This window comes from Dromaius novaehollandiae, chromosome 6 (assembly GCF_036370855.1).
Source record: "Dromaius novaehollandiae isolate bDroNov1 chromosome 6, bDroNov1.hap1, whole genome shotgun sequence".
NCBI lineage: Eukaryota > Metazoa > Chordata > Aves > Casuariiformes > Dromaiidae > Dromaius > Dromaius novaehollandiae.
Genome location: NC_088103.1, coordinates 17,996,550 through 18,022,565, shown reverse-complemented (window position 1 = coordinate 18,022,565; position 26,016 = coordinate 17,996,550). Strand labels below are relative to the sequence as shown.

At 39.6% G+C, this 26,016-nt stretch overlaps 1 long non-coding RNA gene across 1 annotated transcript in view; it reads left to right on the top strand.

The window, feature by feature from the left end:
* LOC135328801 (uncharacterized) overlaps nucleotides 1-20,980 on the top strand; it is a 74,389-nt gene extending 53,409 nt beyond the window's left edge. The window contains exons 3-4 of the long non-coding RNA XR_010389839.1: nucleotides 17,790-17,889; nucleotides 20,867-20,980. This is a non-coding gene — a long non-coding RNA (uncharacterized LOC135328801). The remainder of the gene's footprint in view (nucleotides 1-17,789; nucleotides 17,890-20,866) is intronic.
* The last annotated feature ends 5,036 nt before the right edge of the window (nucleotides 20,981-26,016 follow it).

Sequence of the window (26,016 nt, the reverse complement as noted above, 5' to 3'; positions counted from 1 at the left end):
TGAGATTCTAAGTTCCTTTGTAATGCACTGGGGGTTTACATACATAGTGTATTTAATTTCATTATGTATTTCTGTGACTAGAGACCAAGAAAATTCAGGAACCATTTTTTTAAAACAGTGCATGGGCTTGCTGTCTAAAAGTTGAAGAATCTGATCAATAGCTTACAAACTCCAATGTGTATCAGCAGAGAAAGGAAGTATTTTTGCCATCAAAATGATGATACAGTAGACTTATTCATTAAAATCTTCTAAAAAGCCAGGGATTTTAATGGAAGTTCTTTATGAATACGTAGATAATGTATCAACGCTACATCTACTTACATGGGAATATCTAGTTCCTGATTGCTTTGGAGCCTGGTCCATCATCCCTGGACATCAGTCAGGTTTTTTTCATGGACATTAATAGATGTGGAATCAGGTCCACAGTGAGACATTTCTGTTAAACAGATGGAGCTTGTCCTACCTCCTTGAATTCTGAAACTTAGGCTATACGGACTCCTGGGACAGGTAGTCTCAGAAGAGAATAACGTGACTGAAATCTGCTGAGCCATCCGCACTAAAAGCTCTGGTACCACCTTGCTGAATAAAATGTCTATTTTTAAAAAGCAGACCTTTCAACTGAAATAGGTCCCTACATGAGGCCTGAAAGTCGCTGAGACACATTAGCTCATTCTTAATGATTGTCTCATTTCTCTGTCAAAATTAAAAACTCTGTAAAAGTTCAGCACTTATACCTTGAGACAGATATATTGATTGTATAAGAAATAAGCAATAACAAGTTTGTAGAGATAAGAAGGATAGATTATTTCTGAAGCAGATGGGCGCTTGATTAGCTTTAACAAAATATGTTATTCCCATGGAGTTCAACAAATTGCAGCAAATTAGGCTTTGGCTAAATGAGTTGTTGGGTGTCCAAAAGCTGGTAAAGAGAACTTAAGCAGTTTGCTCACATTTCTAGCAGAAGGTATGGTAAAATGTCAGAAGGTGAACTACTGAATGGACTCAGCAAAACAATATAACATGTAATTAAGTACTGTTTTTCTATTTGCTTGGAAAAAGCAAATGAAGGTGGGAGGGTTAGGGAAGAGAGAAAGGTGTACAAATTAGAGAACTAAGTTTATATCAACAAGTAGCATTCTATTTAGACACTGCTTGAGTTGGTCCTTGTCCATCTGTAATATAGTGAATGCTACCTTTAAAAAGATATCAGCATCTTAAGCCTGTAAGGGAAGCACTCAAGATTTATGGGCTAAGTTGATGGAAAATTCCAAGGAAGAAAGATTTAAAGAACTGAGTATATTTGTTTTGTCAAATGGATGATTGAGGAGACAGAGAGAAATGGGAAATACACTTTTTTCCATTACAAAATATTGATAAATCATAGACATTGAACTAAAGCTAAGAAAGGAGCAATTTAATTTGGGTATTAGACAGAGACTGGTAGTCAAAGGATACCTGAAAGACTTTTTGCTTCTGTTAAATACAATACATGATTCTATCAGTGGTCTTAACCATGCCCAAGTGTCTATATATTAGAAATATAGTGTCACTAGGAATATGATTAGGAATATAATCAATGGATTACTAAGTGTTTGAAAGAGGTTATAATAATATGATACTAGAAATTATATTCAAAAATGCTGTCTGATAGGGGAATATGTATTCACTTCATTCAGCTCAAATGGTATGAAGCAAACAGACTGACCATAGTTTTATCCTTCTGCACCCTCTTGGCATAACATACTCAGCAACTATAGAGATAATATTGACTGACTTTTTAATACTGCTTAGTTTTGCAAAAATCCTCTAGGAGTCTGTGCCTAAATAGCAAAAGGCAGCCTAAATATATAAAATGCCAATAAGACTTGAATGATACCTTCACCTCCTGGATTATATCTCCAGCAGTTGTCACTGCAAAGTAATCTTTTATTGAGATGCTTCTATGAAGTCTAATAAAACCTGCATAAAATTTTAAGCTATAGCAATTTCAATTTCCCTTCGCTGGCAGATTGATGAATGGTATCTTTCATTCTTCCATAGGTAGCTTCCTTAAATTCTTCCTGAAAATATTTATAGATGTAGATTTTTTTTCTTAAGATAGAATAGCACTGTTTGTATACTTTCTACTAATTTTTGTATAGGTGAAAATAATTTCTCATGCACAGTCTGAAACATTTCATTTCTGAGAGCTGAGGTGATCATCGAACTATGATGAGAGGAGTTGCTGTGTCTATGCTTTCATATGCAGTGGATGTAATATCCGATCTATTCGGTGCCTTTTCATTTCTTCGTTATTCCAGGCTGTCAGGGATTTACTAGTCTAGGAAAGTTATCCTCTGTTCCCTCAACAATGATCTTGACAGAAATCGTGGTCCACATGACTTAAGTCTCATTTGCTCTTTGAGGCTAATTCATCAAGCTTGATGCTCAGGTATAGTAAAATGGTGTTGTATGTGGTGGGGAAATAATTTGCTTTTCTTCAGCTTTCTCAGTGATAGCTGAGGACAGAACATCTGAATAGCACAGCATGTCTCTACTCAGCTCATTAGGAGAAAACATAATCCTATAAGCCCCCAGGAGAAAGTTCACCATTGACCTGGTTGGGATTTTGTCCACTGCATTGAGTGAGGGCAGGATCCCATCTGAAGTCTTTTCTTTGATGTCAGTGCTTTCATGATCTTCCTGAAATTCAGTAAGACAGGTTCTTGGGAGCCACCCAATACAATTCTGATTGTTTTCCAACAAACTAAGATTAAAAAGGCATTTTGGCAACAAATAATTCTATTGAGACTGAAGGTTTATATGTATAGCCAACATGATAAAACTGGCATTTCCATCCCAAGGAGCCATGGAAGATTACTCCAGTGTAAGGTTAACTTCTTCAGTGAAGTAATTGAAACAATGGAGACTCTACAACCAGTGTAGGCAACCTGAGATTATTTCAGTTTATTTAAGTTGGTTAAAGCTTATGCAGTCTCCAAGTTAAATCATTTGGATATCTTTCCAAATACTTAATTTTTTAAAATAAAACTGTTCAGACCTTCAACTATCCTGTTTGTAATTCTGCTTGAAAAAAACTATCATCCTGTAACAAAATACATTTTTTTCATGCCAGCAAGATGAATAGTGATTCAAGCTTAGCATATAACTTTGCCTAAAGTAACAAACACAGAACTTAGCTCTATACTTCTAACAAAATAAGACAATATGTTGATTTGGGGTTTGTTTTAAGAAACACCAGAATTCATGTTTGACTTGTTTTGAACAGCTTTTTCCTTTTGGATAATAGACCTTTCTAGGCTTCAGTGGGAGTCAATGTGTGTTTTATCTACTAATTATATGGGACTCACTTTAAAGTAAGTAGTACCCTTTGGAAATCCTATATTCTCCCCTCTTCCCCCCCCCCCCCCCCCCAATAAAAAGTACCCAGTTAACTTCTAGTGTAAGTTTTCAGGTAAGCAATCCTTACTGATAAAATTCATGACAAAATTTGAGTTCAAAAATGTTTTCAGAAGCACCCCCAAAACTGGGAATCCTCGCCCAGGGTAATGTCACCAGACCGCTCTGGAGAAGCAGTCTGGGGCCAGCTGGTACGAAGCCTCACGGTGATGGGCAGCCGTAGCAGTGAGGGGCTCCGCTGCAGTGAACTAGCTCAGACCAGGCTTCAGCAGCTTTGAGGAAACAGCATCTAAGCTGTGTAATGCAGGTTCAGAGTAAAAGGATATGAATAAAAGGACCTTCTTCACAGAAGACCCATGGCTGAACATGGCAAGCCAAATTCTGTCTCCAAGAAAAGAAAAAGGGAGTAGCTACTAATTTTAGTCAACTACAAACTACCGTAAGTGTGAGCAGTATTTGGCCAGGAAAATTTAAGTTGTCATATGAAAGTGTATCCGAAGTGTGGTGTTAAGGGTAAGCAAGTAATGTCTTTAAATTTACTCTGACGTTCTTTAATTTGTTTTATTCTTCCCTGTTCTTCATCTTTCCCTGTCCCCTAAGCAAATACTTAAACCATCATCCCTTCCCACATGGGAACCTCCCTTCCCCACTACTTCAGACATGAAGTAACTTCTCATCTGAATGAGTATGTTCATGAATAGTTTAAATGAAGTCAACTGCGTTCTTTTGTCTGGATTTAATATGCAAATACACTACCAGGACTATAAATGAAACTCGGCTGTAGCCACCTTTCTTATTGTCTCTCTTTAGTGAGCATTATTATGAGGGTATAAGTATGATGGAACACTTTTCTACAGTTTGCAGTAAACACTCTCAGAAAATAAACCCTGCTTTTTGTTATTAATTCTGGAATTATTTAATTGCTGTTACTAGATTTTTCTTCCAATTTTCTGTGCATATGGTAAAAGCTTTCTCTGCTTTACTGCAAGAGCTTAGGAAAAAAAAAAATCTTCACATTGAGATGACCAGCCTCCATTCAAGTGCTTTTAGGCCATATTCATCATATCATCTTTATCATCATCTTTCAAGGAATATAATGAAGATTTTCACTTTTTGGTAGTGTTTAATTTGCCAGCCTTACATCAATACAACAGTTTTTAGAAGATCAATAGGAGAAAATTAATCTTCCTGATATGGTACAGTGCAGTTCAAAAAATTTCTTGCCTTCAGAGGCTTCTTAAAATTATTCTTTTAATGTAATCACCATTTAGACAACTCACTTGAAAAAACTGTTAAGGGAAAACGCAAAATTGCTTTGCTATTTGATTACAATAAATATTTGGGGAAGGTAGAGCTGGTTAGGTCAACAAGTACACTAAAGACCTGATACTGCTAAAGTATTTTCTTCCCACTAATGAATGAAATGCTATGATACAAGCCATAACTTTGTGTAAATTAGGAAATTGTGTATCTGGCCTATCAGTAGCAATAATTGCGATGCTTAGAATTACGAGATGCCTAGTTATGCTATGGGCGGTGCAGGCCCGTCACCAGTACCAAGTCCGTGCTCCTTGAAAGCATGCAGTGAAAGAGCTGCAGTGAGTGGATACAGCAAGAAGAGAGATTGGCAGGGAGCACCGGCAGGCTCTACAGCAAGTAGATTTTTTTTGTAATCGAGTGCCCAGCACTCTGTTGGTCCACACTGCAAACTCAGTATTGAAGTCAGTTATGAGGAAAACAACTTAATCTTTGAAACTCTCTGATGCCCCAAGGCTGGTGCTTCACTATTCTGTCACTTTTCAGATTGGTCCAAGTTTTCAAAACCAAGCTGAACTAAATGCTTTCACTACATTTTGCTGTCAGTCCTTGTTATTTTTTAAAATGTTGTTTTGGTTCTCTGGGCTTATTTCCATTTTTTCCCCTCCATGTTTTGGCAAATTTCTAATTCCTACATATGTCTCCTCCAAACGCAATACAAGCTAGGTGGAAATTTTTTTAAAATTTCTTTCAGTATTGACAAATTGTTTTGTATTCCAGTCTGGCCTTTTACAAAGTGCATTTACATTCTGTATAAGCAGTTAAGATCCAAGTGAAAGCAACTCTATGGAAAATCCTCATAACCCAATGATAACACCTTACTCCCATATGTAACCATTCATGCATCTGTGCTGAAGTAAATGGAACACCTCTGGAACTGTGAGGAGCAATTCCTAGTTTCCTGAGATGTCATTGCTGCAAGATGTTCGTGGGTTTTTTTTGTTTTTCTTCCCCCCCCCCCCCCCAACTTCTTCTGGAGACTATTAGAAGAAGGTCTTGACGAAACAGAATGGACCCCTTTTCATCATCCATATCAGCCCAAAGTTAAGTGGTTTACTTTAAATACACTTCACCCTCTTGTTCACTTTCAGTCAGTGCTTGAAGAAATTAATCCATCTTCCAGAGAGATTTTTCACAGCTCAATCATGCAGTCCTAAATACTCCAGATAGGTTCTGGGTTTTTTTTTTAAAAAAAAAGGGGGGGCGGGGACAACTGATTTGTGTGACAGTGTCATGCATTTGGCCCATGCAAACTGCCCTGCTGCATTTCAGTGCTCGGATGACATTTGAGGCATAATGCGTACTGCAGAAGGTGATACACCTTGCACTGATTTGGGTTTCTCCATGAGCTCGTATCTGCAAGGGAGAAGAGGCATTTTAAAAGTTTAAACAGAGCAGTTTTCCTCAGTGTGGCAGTTGAGTGGTTCATGTTTATAAATCAGATGCGATTTAAAACTGACTGCATGGATTCTGAGGTCCCGTTTTCGCTATCGTACTGTGTGCAGAATCGTCATTCGTTAGCCCCTATGTCTTATGATAGAATACCATTATTTTATTGTGCATTATTCTTTTGACCCTTAGGTAAGCTACAGATCCTGTATTTTTAGAGAGGTCTGATAGTTTATACTAACATAACTTTCTGCAATAATTCAAAGGTTTTATTAGGGTAGGTTGAAATTAAGATGGAGGAGAAAAAGGCCCACCATGTCCCCTCCTTCTGTATCTCCTCCCTGTTACGCAGGTGGAAGGGAGGGAAGATGCAGGGCATCCTAGGTCATCGTACACATCTGCTTTTGCTGGATTTGTTCTGTTCTTGACAGTTACAACTATTTAGTGCTAGATTCTCACCATGCAAGGGAGCAACAAAAAGTCATTGATAATCTATAGGCAGCATTGATGCAAGGGCCATGGCAGAAGCTTCTCGTAAGTGCTTTTGCCAATGATTAGGTGAAGTGCTTTGTTTTGTGCTGAGACATGTTATGTTTGTGTTAGGATACTGGAATTGACATGTTCTCTCCGATACCTGGCTTGCAAATTGTGATGAAAACCAAAGAGGGAAAAATGACAGTTACCATTGTGTGGATGTTTTATGCTTGGATGTTTTTCACTGTTTCACATTTCTGCTAGAGATGCGCTATTTGCTTTTTTTGCCATGTCTTTTTCTTCCTGAATAAAGACTTCTTTAATGAACTAGGTTGTGCAATACATAAGGCTAGAGAGATAAGATTGTTCGCTGAATTGCTGGACCAGTGTTTCTGTACTAGTGAAATTTCCATGCTTTGTGTACAATTAATTCAAGGTTTCAGGAAGATTTTCTTTGAATGATAATTCTGAGCTCTTTCAGTTGTGTTAATTGAAAACATCTGCCTCCAAAGTATTTGCCTTTTCAGTTCTAACAGATAAGCCCAACACCACATTGCTCATGCCACAGGCCTTATTGAACTGTCTTATCTCCTGTGTATTTCCAATTTCAGCGTCACTGGAGCCTTTCTTGCTTAAAACAACATCATAACTTAAGACTAGATGTGTGCAGACATATACTTAAATTATATAGCAAGGAATGCATCAACTTTTCTAGGATTTTTAGAGGAGATTTAACATCCTGTGAATCAATTTGAGATAAGCAGAACGTGGAAGATGCATGTGGAAAACACGGGTTTGGCAGAATAGCCTTGCACAAATACTAAGAAAAGTTTGGGTTTTCCTTTTTTTATGGAAATACATGGTATTCACAAGAACTTTCAAAAGGGGCATCTAACTCTCATAGCTCTAATAATAAGCTCAAACTATGACCTTCAATGCAAATCACTGTTTTGTTGCCTTCAGTTTGTAAAAAGATGAGGAAAAAACTATGGGAAATGCACTGTCTCAGCTAGTGTTAGATGTGGAAAAACTAAAGGGGAAAAAAGTCAATGCTGTTACTGTAAACTGTTTCACTGAGGATCATCTTAGTAAATTATTCTGCTAATGTCTGTGAACACAGCTATCAGCCATAGTTTGAAAAGTAACTGTTAGCTAGATTCATGTTTAAGAAGTGTTGGCAGAGGTGTGTATTTGTTTTGTTTTTGTTTTTTAAATGCTACTAGTAGTAAGATTTTCTCCTAACTATATGCTGTGCGCCTAGTCCTGGCTTGCTGTTTCCTCACAAAATAAAAAGAAATGTCTTTAATTTCTTACTCCTTTTCTATTTATTTCTTCAGGTTTTGCTAAGTTTACCTTTAATCCTCTACCAGTTAGACTTGCACATATTCTACTACTCTTTCCTACAGCTGAAATCATTGATGAAATAAGGATTTGTAGTTAACTAGGCCTGTTAGTTAGCCATGCTGGTTTTATTTGGTGTTTTTTCCAAGCCTTTCTTGGGAAGTATGTGTTGACACTGAACTGCCAACACAGCACCTTTCAATAGTATCCATAACCTCAGCAAAGATTGCGTCCTTTGGTTTCTTTCCAGCAAGTTTCATAGATTTCATGTAGCTTTCCTTTGGAGAGTAAGCCTTACCGTCATCTGTGTTTGGGCAGGGTTGTTACACCTACAAGGGAACTGAATCTAAGCATGGTATGATTCCTGCAATACAGTAGGGTTTTTCTTCTTCTTCTTTTTTTTTTTTTTTTAACTGTAACATTTCAAACTAAGTCCTGAGCCTTAATCAGAAGCTTCTCTTCCTGTGACTCAGCTACCTAGCTACTCTGTGAAGAACACATCTAAAAATGCAAGTCTGAAAACTTAATTTCAGCATCTCATGCTTGTTCATTTACCCTAATTACCCTAATAATGGGATAACTGAAGTTTCATTGTAGTTGTGTTCTGTGCCCTTTGGTCAGGAAAGGAGAGAGGCTTCTAAAACTATATTATTTTTATCTTGAACTCAAATTTTAATTCATCAAAGTTCTATTTATAGACAGTTAATTTATCTAATCTAATCTGAAGCATTCATATAATATTGCTCTTCCACCAGCATGTCATTACCCTTCCTCTGTTGTGCTATTAGTCACATTAGCATTTCTGTTTTCACAAGGGTTATTTCTGAATGCTCTGTCAAAATGGAATCTGTTTATAAAAAAAAAAGATTAAATTATTGACTGTGAATGAATCCACAAGCTGTTTTTACTCTGATTAATCAATGCATCAGTTGTATGGATTTATCTCATGTATTAACTCATTCTGTCCCTGATAATGTGCTTCTGTCACCTAATAGCGTGATTACTAATAGTACTGACACAAGATTTTACAACTGATGATGAAAAACTGAGCAGAACTTTGAGGCTGTCCATCAGAGCCCCCAGGGGAAAGTGGGAAAGAAAGCAGAGAATAAATTCATGCACTGCTTAATTGATGCCCTTAGATGCTTCTCAGATGTCTCTGTTATAACTGCAGATTTTTTTCAATATTTGAATGCCCAAGAGGTAAGGGATGCCTAGTACAATTTCCTGAAAATCCCACTAAGGTGCAGGGAGGATCTGAAACCCCTTTAAAGTGCCTGCCCAAGCCTGCTCGGTTTAGCAGCTCTGCCAGACTTCCAGTGTAAGGTACTGTGGCCTGAGAACGTTAGGCTGCATTCACATATATTTAATGCAGTATTTTGTATTAAAAAGGTAGCTTTTGATGTTAGCACATCTATTGCCTTGTCCAGCAGAAAGAACACCAGTGAACAGCTTCAAGGAATTGTTGTGTCCTGTCCTTTCACATAATGATTATAGAGTAAAGGCCCACGTATACAGTGGGACTGAAGAACTAGCACATTTTAACTAGTAATGCGTGTACTGCCTCGGCCTGCCCACATCCTAGCCCGAACAGCCACAGCAGAAGAGGGAGCAGAAACTAAACCTCTCTGGTCGGGAGGACAGTGGCACTGAATCTTTTGCGGCTGTAGATTACAAATATTAGTCCCAAGGACAGCTCTCTTTCTTCATGTGAAACAACTGTTATCTCAGCCTCCTATACTGCCTTTCAGATATAGTGGTGGCTGCCAGGCCAGCCAGCCAGCGTCACCTCTGAGTCCCCGCTGTGCAGACTGCTTCTCTGTATGCCGTGGTGGCTCTGCGCGTTGCGTACCTTGCACTTCTGCAGTGGCAACCCTGTGTGTGTGGATGGACAAGTAATTCAGAGATTTGCCGACAGATCTCTCTTGCTCTTGGGCACGTTCTGGCTTCCTGCCATCCTGGCCCAAGGTATTTTTGATAATGATTCTTACGTGCAGACTTGTGAAATTCTTGCCAGAAGCTGCCGTGTGCTGGGGAGGGGCTGGGCTGGGCTGGGCCGGCGGCTGGGGCGTCCTGGCAGCTGGTAGGAGCGCGGGTCTGGCGAAAGCAGGGCAGGAACCTCAGAGAAGCAGAGGGTAATTGCAAGAGGTGGTGTGGCCTTCAGACACCAAAAGGATGTCACTTTGGCAGTGACTGAGCAGTTTGGGGAAGGTGAGATGGCATTTGGGAGCCTGAGGGAAGGGGGGGAGCCTGAGGTAGGATGGGCGAGGGCCTGGGCAGAAGGTCTTTGAGGGCCTAACATGTACAGGGGAGAATGAGCAGCGTGAGGGAGCGCTGGGGCTGTCGGCACTGCAACTCTGCGGTAGGACAAGGAAGAGAGGTGGGAAACTGGGGCTCTGGGAAGATCGCTGAGAGGTGCTGGGGGGTGAGAAAGTTGTAAAGTCACCTGAGAAATCCCTCTCTACCTGGGAACCTCTAGGCATGGTTCTGGTTTGAGGCACAAATATATAATATGTAAAATATATTTGTGTGTGTGTGTGTATATATATATATATGTGTGTGTGTGTGTATATAAGTAAAGCTTCATACGCCATTGTACCAGTTTGCTGTCTGACATATGGCAGAAGAGTAAAATTGTAACAGACAAACCACTGCAGTGAAGCGCTAGTCATGCCGGTAATTACTATAGCTCATTTTCAAAACAGTATTTCATTTTACCTCCCCGGTATTTCATACATGATAGCTGAACTACTAAAGGCATATGGGGCTGCCTTTAGTAGTTCTCTTCCCTATTGCTTGAAGCAGAGTATTTTAAAACAGTGATGTGCCCTGCTGAGGCAATGCTGGCCTTCTCATTTTTACCCTTTGGGAGGTGGTCAGAGGGCTGCAGAGGCAGGAGGACCCCACGCTGTGCGTAATCACACGGCTGCTCTTGGGCCTTCACTGGGCCTGAGGAAATGCCCGTTCGGTTCCCGCTTTGGCAGCGCTCTGATAAGTGTCCCTGGGCAACTCGCTTTCAAGCTCGCTGTCTCAGTCCCCCTCACAAAAATGAGGGTAATGTGTTTGTAAGCTACCCACAATTTTCAGTCTCCCTGCTCTACCCTGCCCTGAATCTGCACGCCTCGCCTGGTGTGGTCTGTGGGAGTTAACACTGGGTGCACAATATGGCTGTTTTCCCTTTGAAGGCTTTCGGAAATGAACATATCAAATAAGCATAATTTCTGAAGAATAAAATTATATTTATTTATATTCAGATATGGTCCTTGGGCTAATGCAATCACAAAATTTAACATTTTGGCTATGACAAACTTGCAGAATCTGTCACCCGCTGCTGCGATTTATATGCAGCTGTAGTTGTAATGCCCTCTGTGACACAAGAGGCGTTCTCCCAACACCGACATGCATTTCAGAAACTGAGCTGTTTCGAATAAAGCAGTAAGAACTAGAAAAGCCTACCTGGCAAGGAGAGCTTCTGTGCATTTAGAAACATTAACAAACACACAAACATGCTTTGAGCCCCAATCACTAGAAGGAAGCAAACAAAAGTCAGCAGAGAAAGCTGTCAAGAAAAGAGCAGTTCTTCAATATAACTTAAAAAAAAGAAAAATTTTGCTTCTGAACTGGTCTTAGTCTCAGATGAAATAACTGAATTTCTAATGGTAAATATGTAGATATCGGCAGTGCTTGGGTATTCTTTTCGACCAGACCAAGCTGGTAAGCGTGTTTCCATATGAGCTTGGCTCAAGGGACATTTTCCGTCCAGGCTGGGATCTCTGGAGAGCAGCTTGCTGCTGCTCAGGTCATTAACATGCCAAAATTGTGCTAGAACATGATTGCTACATCCTCTCTGTGCTTCCTGGGAGTCCGTAATTAGGGTGTAGCAGGGCCTCCCTGAACAGGCCGTGGAGGAACTTGTTAAGCGCGAGGGACCTGCAGAGCCCAGCTGGGACAGGGGTGCGGGAGCACAGCCTAGCTCCGGGCCACGCGGCAGTGTGAGACAGCAGCCGCAGCGCTGGGCCGCTGCCCCGCGGCGCTCGTGCCCTGGGCTAACCTCCCCGGGGGCACGGGAGTGCCAGGTTGCTCCCGCTGGTGAGAAGGGGTTGGGCTGAGACTCGCATTGGAAAAGCTCATTTTTCAGCAAGTCTTTACGACTTTAGAGCTTTGAGAATCACTGGCATGGAGTGATCCCCAGCTCCTTCCTCCATATGTTTGTCCTTTAATCATTGAATTGAGACAGATCTTCAAAAACCTGACAGTGCTGCAGATGTCAACAGGGCAAGCTGTTTGTGTTCTTTTTTTAACGTTCCTGTAACAATCCAAGATTCAACTAAAAAAATCATTTAATCCTATACTGTGCACTAAAGAAGTGGTCTGAGGCTTGGTAAAATAACTTGCTATGTCAGAAAGCATTTGTAGTCTCTGGGAAAGCCCTTTTTTTTCTAACTAAAAGATAAGAAAGAGTTAGGTGGCTGAATGAATGTTAAACAATCTTATGGGGACTGACCCCTTTCTGGTTAGCTTCAGGGACAAGAGAGCAAACACCAGTCACAGCTAATAGCAGTATTTCAGATCCAGATCATATTGTAGAAATTCAGCTTTGATTTGGAATTGAACTGGCATTAAATAACAATTATTACCAAAAAATAGAATTTGGGTTTTGTGTGTTTGTTTTTCATGGGATGATTTTGGGATGCCTGCATACTTGATACAGCCTGCATTAAATTTTTCCGATACTCCTAGTTGGCCAGAGCTAGCTGAAGCAAATCAGGGCAGGCTGCCCAGCTCAGCAGAAGTCCCATATTGTCAAGGTGCAAAAATCATGAGCTACAGCAGCCCACTTTTAGATGTAGTAGTGCTAAAAGCAGTGTTGATTTCCCTAATATATTAGACTGTAAATTGCAGTGCATCATAACCAGCAAAACCATCCTTACAGCAGGAACAGGAATTTGCAAAAGCTCTACAATACCATGTCAAGATATGCCATTTCCTTTAATTACTTAGACCTCCCGGTTTCTCGGGGGGGGGGAACGACATTTTTTTTTTCCACCCTACGCAACCACCTAGCCCTGTCTGTGCTTCTGATGCATCAGGTGAACAAAATCACATAGCTGTTCTGATTATCTGATTGTGGCAAGTAATCACTTTGTTAATTATCATCTTCTATGTTTTTCTGTCATTAGGAGCTATTTTGTTACCGTTTTCTTCCTTAAACAGTAGTTGCTTTTGATGTACTGAATTGAAAACTTAAACAGGAAACCATGGACTCGAAATGTTCAAGTTAAGGATTACGTTTTGTCTTCAGTCTTCATCTAGTCTCTCCTTGGGCTTCATTTAAAATTTGCAATATACAGAGGAAGAAATGAAGTTATAAGCCATTATACAAGGAGATTGTAACCACCTTCAGGTTTGGGCTGGAAACATCACATCTTTTGTATTTCTGTTTCATTATTATCAGGCTTCTTATTTAACAAAAACCTGAGGAGAGAAGGATTTTTCTTTCTAGCTGTCTAAAATAAAATACTGTATTAGCCAGAAGGAAATTCAGTACACATCTGTGCAGTACAAATGTTCATTTTTTCGTAAAACCGTATGTTGCTTAATGTGCCTGAGCATGGTATTTCTTTAGGATGTGCGTTTCAGAGTTGGGAAAGTATTTCTCTCTCTTTGGATTCCTTTTTCATTTAAAACAACTGGAAACAGTCGAAGGCCACCAAATTATATCAGATTTATCTTATTTCAATGACAATACAGTTCATTTATTTTAAAATTCATTATGATGCAGCTTATCACTGTTATCCACATATAATAATAGTTTTAAGTAGTGTTTTCCTCAAATATTGTAAATATTTTTTAGAATATCTGTACTGTGCATGCTTCCCATAAAGCATTAAATAACAGTTACTATTGTTCACAAGAAATGGAGTCACACCAGGGTAACTACATTGAATGAGAGGAATTCCTGTTGCATCCTGTCACTGTAAATTTCAGTGTTTTTACTCGTTGCAAGTAATATTGTCAAAAGTTTGGGAATCGTGATCAAATTATACTTAGCTTTGACTTTTTTATTGTTCGGTATCTGCATAGGCATTTTTATAATGTCAAAATAAATCTAACATGTACAAGGTAGAGCTGAAATACAAGACTCATGAAACTAAGGTGATAATATATAATTTCTAGTGGTCTTATCTTCTTAAAGGAAACAAATTGACAGGAGTAATACCACAGGATACAAACGGAGTCTGTATTTCTTCAGGCATGTGCAGCCATCCTTATAGGTTCTAAGTCGTCTTTGCAGTGGTATTTTAGAAGTTTGTTTAACTACTTCAGTGTCCTGTTCTTTTCACACCTTAATTGCGAGCTGATTTTGTGTTTTCTCATATTATTATTCGTCTCGGTGGGCTCTTGCCCACCAGACTGGGATTGAGCCCTTCTTCCATGCTTGTGATTGTTTTGTTGTGACTACTGCTTTTCATATCATGACTTTTGATGTTCCTGCTTTGTGATCTGCCTTGTGGCTTTCCAATATTGCAATGTTTCCCTTGCACGATAGCAAGAAGACAAGATCATTCCTGGCACAAATATATGGATGTTTATTTCAGCTAGAATTCATATTTACCTTTCTTTTCAGTATTATAACAGACTGTTCTGGTGAAGGAAGCTTTCATTTTTTGAGAAAGAAGAACATACCTCTAAGCACCACTAGCGGTTCTGACAGTTTTACCGCCATGTTACTGCACCTTGGCACAATGAGATGTCTCCTCACCCGAGGAGGGAGGACACTTTATGCTGTTCTGAGCATCTTAACTGGCAAAAAAAATGGTAGAATGGGCTAAGAACTGTTTTGTAGCCGCAAAAGCATCCATGATGCCCATTCCACAGTGGATGTCAGTCTCTCATCTGTACATGCGTTATGAAAATTGACTGCAGAAGTTTGTGGCTGTGATAAGGGTTGATTCATGGAAGTAATATTGACAGTGAAACTTCTCAGAGTTTATTCTAAGCTAGCTTTGATTTATAAATACAATAATTAGCAGATGAGTTTTGTATTTTTAATGTACAAAGGCCCTTTGTGCAGAAGTACTGCAGCAGTTGTACAACCTAATGTACAGTCAGGCCACAGCGGTGCCAGATATCAGCACCGCACCAATAACTAACCTTTCATTGGAAAGATTAAACCATTTAAAATGGTTAAGATAACCTCATTTTGCTATTTTAGAACTGTTTAAAAAGAGTATATTCAGTTGTGGTCTTTTTAAGTATCAGATTTTAAAATGTTTCACATTAAATTTTTTTAGGTCAAATGAACTCAACATGAACTGACAAAATATTTCATCAGTCCTGATCTTTACTTTTCATCTAGCCCTAACAGCAGTGCCAGCTGGGAGCTGTTGCCTTTCTCTTTCATTTGCAAAGATGTTTATGGGAAAGGCCAGCAGATCCGGGAATAGACAGTGCTGCGAGATCAGTTCATCTCTCCCCACAGCTTGTCTCTCCCACCATGGGAAAGGACAGATGTGGCCATATCAGAGAAATTGTAAAAATAGTTTTAAGGAAAGAATTCAGTAATGACATCTTACAAATCATTATATATGGTTATTTAGTGGGATTCTGCAAATTATGTAAAAACGGCAAGATTTGTCAGAATAATGGAACAAAAGCTGAAATCCATAACTTATGGAGGTTATCTCCACAGCCTTGTTTTTTCTCCTTTTATTCTGTCCTCTTTTTGACTTACAAATGTTTTTTACTGTTAGACCATGTTCATATAAGGCCAAAGTAGGACTTCTTTTTTCTGCCTTGTCAAATAACGTCTACCATATTTTTCCTCATGGTATTATTGCCCTGCTGTAGACGTTTTAGAGGCCATATAATTAAATTTGTTTTCAAGGATTTTTTTTCTAATTAATTCTTATAACACGTTTACAAAGCTTGACTATACCTTGGGACTCACTGGACAAGATAATTAAGAAGGACTTTTTTTGTTCAGCTGGGCATAATTGTTTCTGTCAGGACACGAAAGATCATAAACTAACAATTTACTTTTCAGCTGAAGGAGTTGTGTTTTATAGGTAGAACAATATAAAATTACATACAGCATATGCTGTAAGTGACAGACCTGATGTACATGTTGATTCATGCCACTACATAAGCACAGCACCAAAATCCTAGAGACCATTATATTAAACTCAGGCAAAAATAAGACCCAGCCTTTCTGATGCAAGTTGATTTGGACAGTTAGTTGTTATTGGTCATAGCCTACCCTCCTAACTGCAACTGGTGCCTCCAACTAGAAGTGTGGAGAAGCTTAATACAAAAATGAATTATTTTTGGCTATCTTCTGTGCACAGTGCAAGTTTCAGAGAAGGGGATAGAGAGCTCAGAAAACTGTCAGCTATCCTCATTCTGAATGCTGTAAAATGCGCCAGCAGTCAGGCAGAGGTCTAAGGTTAAGAGTGTGGTGGGCTAAATGACAAAAAAACCTATGTTACATTCTTTCCCTGAGATTTCTTAATTGCATATCCTCTTCCTGCAATACTCATTTTGGTTGTATGCTACTGAGTGAGTTCTGAAATCCTTGCTTTTTCTCATCATGAATGGTGTCTCCTTCCCACTGCAAAGTCATTCACACAGAATATTTTGCAATATTTATTGAGCAGACCACAAAATGCAGAAAACGTTCTTGTCTAAGCAGAGAACAGTGCTCTGCCATTCTCCATTTCAGCCACGTATCTAAACCTCTTTTTCAAAGTAGCCGATGTTAAAATGCTCCAAAAGCAGTTAATTACACCTAACAAAGGGGTCTAATTTCAGAATGTCTGTCTTGAGTTGAGAAAGAAGGTACGAATTAGATGTGTGGCAAAGTGACAAAATTCATGGTAAGGACACCCTGATGATTCTTTCAGATTCTGGGAACAGTCACGCTGAACTCGAGAGATCATCATTTTTCAAGTGTAAGAATTTATTAGAGCTCAGTGGTTCTACACGTATGACAGTGGACAATACTAAACAATTAACACCAAACAATCTACGAGTATAACAAAGCTCACAGAACTAAAAATAGAGAACACGTATCAGAGCTCTGCAGTTAAGTCACGGATGCACGGTACAATGACTGTTCTCACCCTTTCCTTGTCCTTGTGGGGCCTCCCCTCTGGTATAGTTTTCCCTGGTTTGTTCTCGCCGCGCTTGAGCTGCACTGGGATGATTCACGTTCTCCCTGGCAGCTGGCATCAGGGGCATCCCCGCTGATGGGTGGGTTGTCGGGTCTGCAGGCCAGCTGACAGTGAGCCCGAGTCCGCACCGAGGTATGTGGCTTACTTCCCTTTATCCTTTCTGGGCTCAGTTCATTATCCATTTGAACAGTGCCGGACCACGGTGACACAACGGAACCCGTGGCCTCAGCTGATAACAGGATGGTCAACAGATATCAGAACGGATGTTCAACAGATAACCCTGTGCCAAGTTCCACAGTACCTAGCTGCTCACGGTGTGAGCCTGCGGTGTCACTTCTCTGCTGACTAGGTTTGCTCAGCACTCCTGGGGTCACTGGAGGGCTGCAGCAACCCCATTGTGTGGTGACTCCGGCCGTGGTGCACCCGGGGTTCCTTAACTCTTGGGGAGCACCCCAGAGCAAACCTCTCTTCTATGGGCTGCACCATCCTGAGCCCAACGCTCGCTGGCCTGTGCAGCGCCTATCAGTATTCAGGTGAGACAAAGTATCAAGGAGACAAGGAGGATAGGGACAGTGTTAGGGATGTGTTTTGAGGTAGGAAAGCAAAAAGATGAAATTTGCAGAGTTCATTGAGGAGTTTATACCTCAGGCCCCAAGAAAATTACACATCTTGCATGTCTTTACTTCTCTCTTAAAGAGTCTCAGCTGAAGGACCGACGCTGCCCACAACGCGTTCCTGCTGGCGTTTTACTGAAGTATGGGTGTATCCTGAGACAGAACATGGAATATCCCAAAATGTAAGGAATGAGCCCCAGAGCTGTAATCAGAAGCTGGACTGATCTTGTAGGTTGCTGAGGAAATTAACAGAACAATGTCATTTTGCACTGCGCTGAGTTTCCTGAATTCAAGATACCGTTTATCGACCTCCTGCCCCCAGCAAAGTGATAAAGGGATGGATTTGGGGGTGAGGTCTCTTGGCCAGCTGAAGGAAAGAGCATCACTCTGAGAGATAGTACAGTGTCAGGAATTCAAGGGAAGAAATGAACATATGGGTTGTCAAAAAATATTTAGGTTGCATTATGCAGATCCGTTGATGTATTGTCTTGAAACTTAGCAAGCAACAGAGCTAAAGGTATTTCGGTAGCGAAGTATGATAGTTAATATTTAATTAAGTGGAGACATTGGAAGTGTATAAGAATCTCATTTCCTGTTACTTCCATGTTTTCCAGTGTCCACATCTGAAATATGTTGACATAATAGTGGTTACATGCTTTCCTGCATATGCAATAATTTGTTCTCTACTGGTAATTATATCGGTTGCTTCATGCAGTCAAAATTAATGAACAGCTTTATATCAAGATAGAGAAGCCAGATTCTTTCAAGTTGTTTTGTAGGTGTCTTAAGTGGTGCAATTCCAAAAAAGTCTAGTACTGCAAATGTGCCAGTGCTCAGTAACCGTTTTACTTAATACATCATCTTACACTAATGCATTCATCCAGGGGCTCATACATTCAGCAGGTGAACAAGCTGGTCAGTGTTGTGCTTTAACAATATCCTGTGCGTTATATGAAATGTCATGGTGATTACGCAGCCTCAGAGAATAGGGTCATGCAAGTCTTGATGAATTAGTTATAAACTTATATGAAAATGGCCACAGCTTGCTATTCCTCAGTAGCAGCAGACTAGCAAAGACATTTATTCCTCATTTAGAGATAACTGTCTATGGATTGCATATTTCGTTAGACCAGTTTCTCTGGCCTCCCATATTCAGTTATGTCTATGCTGATATGATGATGAAGAAAAGTGTGAGTCTTGCTCATTTTTTGCACACTTCTGCCCTTTTTAATTAAGTGTCTTAAAACTCCCTGTGATGACAAGTGCTAACTTCCTGCAGTTTTGCACTCTGTATTATGTCGTCCAGAGGAAAATGGAAACAGTTGTGTCCAAAGTAAAAGACAATATGAAGTGACAACTTGGGCTGGCCTGCAGGAACTTGATCACATTAACTCCCTAATGGAGAAGCTAATGTATGTCACCATTGTAGTATGTGTAATGAGGACAGATTGGAGAGAACGGAGTTGCCTCTAGTTGAATATGTATTGATCAATTTGCAAACGATTACTGCAGCTTTCATTTTTAAGTATGACTGGTAAAGACCTTCAATTTATATATTACTGCCTGTGTTTTTCGTTTTACAGTTTTGGAAGAATTCAGTGAAGTGAAAGATTGAGTGATAGCTTGCTCTTATTCGCTCAAAATGTAAATAAACAGAAAAGAATATGGTATTGGGATCCATTCAATAATAAATTAAGTAAGTAGAAGTGAGCAACTGTTTTCATGTCTAGGTAGTTCTCGCACGGTTAATTTGTTTGCGAAATCTTAAATTAACAAATAATTTTATACAGCAAATTAGAGATGCTGAATACTATTTAAATTACATCTTTCATGAGTTGCAAACCTTGCATCTATAAATATAAAAACAATTACTTTTCCCTTTGAAGAAGAGGCATAGTCTTGTGACTAAGACTCTTGACTGAAACCAGAGAAATTTCCCATTTTTTGCCTCAATTTCAGTATCACTGAGGAATCCCTTACTATATTAGTTATTGTCATTGTAAAGTGGGTGTAACAGTTCATCTTTTCCTTTACCTTTTCCTCTTAGACCTAATAAGAGCCATTCCTTACCTCATTAGCGATGTCTACAAGAGATCCTGAGTTTAATTGCTCAAAATGTTTCTTCTAGGTAATAATTGTAAGACTATCAATATTTGAAACCTATTCACGGTAGGTGTTCTTTATCTAACAGAGAACTCATGAGGTGGAAATGATGAACAATTCCATTTTCTCTTCTTCCTAGTCATGAGGAATTTTCCTTGTCAGGATTTATTAAGTGTTCAGCAACACTTTCAATGCTAATGTTTGCATGACCTGTAAAAGATGTGATCGTTGATGTTTCCAAGGCACTGTAGTGATACTAACCACTATATAAATGATTCCAAATTAATTTAAAAGCAGAGAAATTAAAATCTATGCAAGAAAGTGTTTGAACTGAATGTACAGTTCTTAGAGCAGAAAAGAGTCAGGAAATAAATCTGCAAGGACAGTCCTGGCACTGTTGGATGTTACCCTTCCGATCACCCAAGATCTCCCTCGCCCAGGTACATGTTCTGGTTTGATGCACCATTACTGTGCCACTTGGCAACTTAGTACTTCACAGGCAAAGCTAAAAGAGGTTCTTCACAAGCATCCTGCAGGCATTTCTGGGCACAGCTTGCTAGTCTCCTCTCTGGAAAGGAAATCAGAGCTGGAAACATGCCATATTCCCAGGTGCTCCTTGAACTGCTCTTTATAATAGTCTCTAAGCATACCCAGTTTTCAGCTTCTGTATCGTATGAGGTATTCCTCACACTAGGAAGAAAAGAATCATCTGTGGTAGAGAAACATTACCTTCCCAAAGCATAAGCTGTTACCGGTTCAGGAGAAGTGTCTCCTTTCAGATGCTGGAATTGAAGATGTTGATAGAGGGAGGCTGTGCCCGAGGTTGGCAAAATGTAGACCGGCAAAATGTAGACCAGCAAAATGGAAATATGCTGGCCTTCAGTCCCGCGTGGCTGCGAGGAGTGCCTGCCTCTGCCATCACCTGCGCTTTTCCTTGCAGGCACAGAAAGCCCCGTTGCTACACGCAACGCTGGAACAAGTCAGACAGCAGACTAAAGGCACAGGTAAGACTATGTTTGAGAATCCAACATTACGCTTCTTCTTCATGTCTTTTAGATGCTTCAGTAAGAGGTGTGGAGTTAACAAAAAAAAAATCTCCCAGATGCATCAGCTCTCAGGAAGCGTTCATGGAATTTACTGATGTCGACAAGTAGGTGAGGACAGGCACTGAAAGACCACAGGGGTTTCAGTTATACTTGCAGTATCTTCATTGCATGTGTTTGGAAGTGAAGGCATGATGCACTACTCTACATCATTTCTGTTCTGGGCTATCAGTTCTTCGCTCTCAGGAGCAGCAGCAATTCACTGAACTGAAAGCAAATACAAAAAAATCCAAGTGCTACTTTCTAAATATCTAGATATATATGCTTTCTGTCTCTGTGACTTTTTCTCCTGAAGCAGCCATTCCTGTGGCGTCAGTTCATATTTTCTGCACAGGTTGTATGCATGTTTTTAAGAATTACAGAGTTAAAAAGCTACCCCATAAAAATTTAAGGATGTATTTATTTAGTTAGTTATTTTTACCACTGAGGGCACTTTTAAGGAATTATTTCAACTCTGAAGACTTCAGTCAAGTCAGTCTTGCTGTCAGCACTTAGAGATGCTTAGAAGCAATGACATCAGTAAGATTTGCATTTTTAATGCATTTTGAAAATAGTCCTATCACTGAAATAGACTGTTTTAATACTTTTTTTTGCACAGATTCCTTGATCCACATGTGGGCTAGAAATATTGTGACAATTTTCAAAAGAATTTGCATGGAAGAAATTTGTGTCTAATGTAAAGCCTTGACAAGAAGTACCAAATCATTTAACTGCGTTTGATCACAAAGGAATAAGCTGCATCTACAAAAGAATTCTTTCAACATTTCTAATTAAGTAGCTTAGGAGAAAATATGCAGCCATTTGGCTTGTACCACACTTCTTACAAAAACTGAATATCAAAATAGCTGCATGCGTAGATAGTCAGTTCTTCCATTGCGTTATTCACAGCAACCCACCAGTCTCATAGAACAGAAATGTTTGCTGTGTAAGTAAGGGTGACTGCTGGCTAGTTTAATTCCAAAGCCTCAGAGAGGAGGTGAGTGGCTCAAAATGTGCAGGGATGTGCTGTGGGGAATATTCTTGAAGTCACATGACAATATATTGATTTGGTGTGTGAACAAGATAATTACTATCAATTGGGTAATTACACAACTGCATACATGATATCATTTATTCCCTTAATCTAGTGCTTTTGAAGATGAGGTTTTTATTTTTTTACACAAGTGTTGCATCCACTTTTATCAACTATTTCCTGTGTATAAGAGGCTTGCATACTATCACAGGGAAAAATGCTCAGTTTATGTAGTTTATCAAAACAGGATCAAAGTGGTTTATTGATTTATTAATGATATTAACTGGAAAATAGTGAAGCATACACTTTTGAGGGAGTGGAACGTATAAATATATCAAAATACTTATGTGCTTCCCTCATAAAAAGTTCAACTTCTGAATATTTGGTGTCACCTGATGTAAGTACAGTCACCTGGTATAAGGAAGGTATTAGGAGTGAATGGATGAAAGCAAGCAGCTTACAGCAATGAAAAACAAGTGGCACAGTGTGCCGTGCAGTTGCATGTGTCCTATTCGCAGGATGTAGACACAGAGTTGCAAAGAGATTTCCTTTTATCATAGAAGTTAATGGAGACACAAAGTACTGAATAGACTGTAGAAAAAGAAATTCCATTAACTTTATTTTCACTAGTCACCTATAAAGCTTTGTGGATGTGTGAAGCCAGAATGCCATTCCTGATACCTGTACGGTTCCAATTAGACAATTAATGGAAATGTCCTATAAGGCTTGATATATGATAGAAATAAATCATGTCGTGGAGAACACACAGAGAACGAAATACAGCAGCATTTTTCATCTGAGGTTACTGGAAGCTATTAGACGTTTATATCACATCAAAAATGATGATCATTAACTGTAGTTGTCCAGTCTCTGCATTAATACACCTATAAAAGCACTTGGTGCTTTACGCCCTCATGAGCGCTCTACTTCCATCCATCCCTGTGCACCGCAGCATTACATACTGACTTGGCATAACACCTCCTGTGGTATTTTGTAGTATTTACCTTTCAAGATGAAGTGGGTGTTTGCAAAATTGTTCAGCAGAATGGGTTCTAATAAAACCAAAATTCACGTTGATTTCCACAAGGCTGTGCACATAGACAGGGACTGAGCTGAGCCTCAAAGCAGAGAAGAACGAAACAGAAATCCAAAGACAACAAAATGAGAATTACATTATTCATGCTGTTTTTTAGTCTCTATCTCACCAATAATCTGAGGTCTATAGCGAAAACTACTTTTTAGTACATAAACATTTTTGACGCTTAGTTCACACAGTTTGTAATCTTTTCTTTTTGGCAGGAACAAATCTCACTCTTTAAAGACATTTTGGAGATCTTTTTGATGTGTGTAATTTACATCTGTTTTGCGCTTGTGTCTGATATCATTTCTAAAATGCTACTGGAGCATAGCGCAGAGTTTTCAAGCAGTCATTGAGGAAGATCTTCTCTCAGGACTATGTAAGTTGTAGTAGCCAATCCTGAGTATTTTTCTTAGAGTTTTTGGCAGGTTTTCCAGTTCAGCTGACTTGAAGTATGAACCTAAAAAATCACAAAGGTTTAGCACCTGAAGATATTTAAGTTTTACTCATTACACTTCAAAATCATCTTAATAGCCAGTGGGAAGCCAATACAATGAGGGAAATTTCCCTAGACCTGGAGGTATGTGAAGACTGAAAGGAGAAACAGGGGAAAGAAGGAAGTGAAACAGTTTTACATGGATCAAAGAAAGAAAAGGGGAAACAGGGCAAAACAGGGAGAATAGTTTCACCCTTTGTTTCTTTTCTCAGAACAGATGAGGTTACCACGGAAACTTGAACACAGCTTGATTTGAGAGAAAGAATAACATTTCATCCATTCCTTCTAACTGCCATAAATGCAATGCAAAAATTCATAACTGGTTTCTGTTTTGCATGGCTAGGCCAGCTACTTCCACAAAGAAGTTCTCCAAAGCCAATGAATCTATCAAACCCTGTGGTGAAACTATGAATACAGGTTATTTTTATAAGTCAGTAGAACAGTTTTGCTCAGAGCTAAGTGGTATCAGTAAGTATTTAAAATGGAGCTTGTATTTCATCTTAGCAGGTCATGCACTTACATTGTATTGGTTATATGGATTTCTTGAAATATGTATCTACAATTTCCACTACATTTATGTAAAATGATGATACTTTATTGTAAAGGAGCACTTCTGATGTGTGTTTTTTAGGTCTTTCTGCAATACCTAATATTAACTTTGTTAAAAATACATAATTATGCATGTAAAGTGTATATGATACTGTGCTATCCAGAAAATTGGTAGAAACAAATTAATGTAATAAAATTAGACTATATAAAATGAGATCCATATCAAACATTGTTTATAATTGGTGTGTACTCCATTTTTTGAGGCAGGCTACACATGGTCTGACCAAATTAATTCAGATTATATGAGCCTGAAGCTGCCTGTTACTTTTGCATTATCACCTCTTGATATTGTCAAGATATGAAATGATTCAGGGTTCATGTCATAAGTGTGGGTTAATTTTTAAAGAATTTCTTACCCCCATGGGAAAGTTAGAAATTACAGGTGTTCATTACAGATGGATATTTTGCTAAACTATAAACTGCAAGATTGCTTTCACAGAAAGCACGGCGCTAAACAGTAGCTTCACAGTCTGTTTGTAGGGAGTGGGTTTGTGTGTAGCTACACATGCCCAGGAGCAAATTATGGAATTAACAGTTACCACAGGGAATAGCAGCTGCTCCTTCATGTTAGGAAGCAGGTAAGTTCAGTTCCACAAAGGGATATAGACCCTGCAGTGCGAAGAAGGTGGAGATGACATTTCCAACCTTGTTCCAAGTACGTGTTTTACATTAACTGGTCATAGAATGAAATACCTTTAGAAATGATTCAGGGTTCATGTCATAAGTGTGGGTTAATTTTTAAAGAATTTCTTACCCCCATGGGAAAGTTAGAAATTACAGGTGTTCATTACAGATGGATATTTTGCTAAACTATAAACTGCAAGATTGCTTTCACAGAAAGCACGGCGCTAAACAGTAGCTTCACAGTCTGTTTGTAGGGAGTGGGTTTGTGTGTAGCTACACATGCCCAGGAGCAAATTATGGAATTAACAGTTACCACAGGGAATAGCAGCTGCTCCTTCATGTTAGGAAGCAGGTAAGTTCAGTTCCACAAAGGGATATAGACCCTGCAGTGCGAAGAAGGTGGAGATGACATTTCCAACCTTGTTCCAAGTACGTGTTTTACATTAACTGGTCATAGAATGAAATACCTTTAAAAAAACCCGAGTATTTCAGCATGGAGCAGAATATGGGGTTCCCTGCTCACAAGTGAGAGCTCACAAATGAGGACTACCTTTAAGCACAGGCAAATAACTAGTGCATCTGTCGGGGGGAGCGTCGCAGAAGGCCCAGGGCATGTGGCTGGTGCCAGAGCCCCAGGCACCGAGGCTGCTCCAGCTGTTGCCTGCTGGCACAGAGAGGAAGGACAGGAGGGATGACCGTCCTCAGCCTCTGCAACTGGTGTGTGCAGCAGGGCAGGCTGAGGGCACATCGCCTCTTGATTACGGCACCCTCGAAGGAGATGATGAAAAAGCTTGAGCTGCATATAGGAAGAAGAGAAAGCTGAGAGGAGTCGTCATCTTTGGTATGCTGGACGCTGCGAGGGGCGATCGATGCGGCTGTGTTCCTCCCATTGCACATCTTGTGCAGTCAGCCCCTGAAGCTGCCTCCTCCTGTCTGCAATTCAGATGCCCGCAGGAACGATCTCACAAGACTTCAGGCAGGGGATTATTTGCAGAAGCCTAAACAGACCATAGGTATGACAGTGGTATCCTAATGCTCAGCCCTAGACTTAAACACATTCCCACTCCGGCTTGCTCCTCACAATGAAAATACTGGATACTTTTCACTACAGGACATCACTTACTCAGCTAAGCATGGACACCTAGCTACAATGCTACAGGCTGGAAGTCTTTGGGTCTAGATTTAAATGAGAACTCCCAACTATTGTAACTTAGTTCTGTGTAATTACAGCAAAATTAAGATTTCGTCATACTTTCTTTTGCTGTTTTTTTTCCCCCATCATTT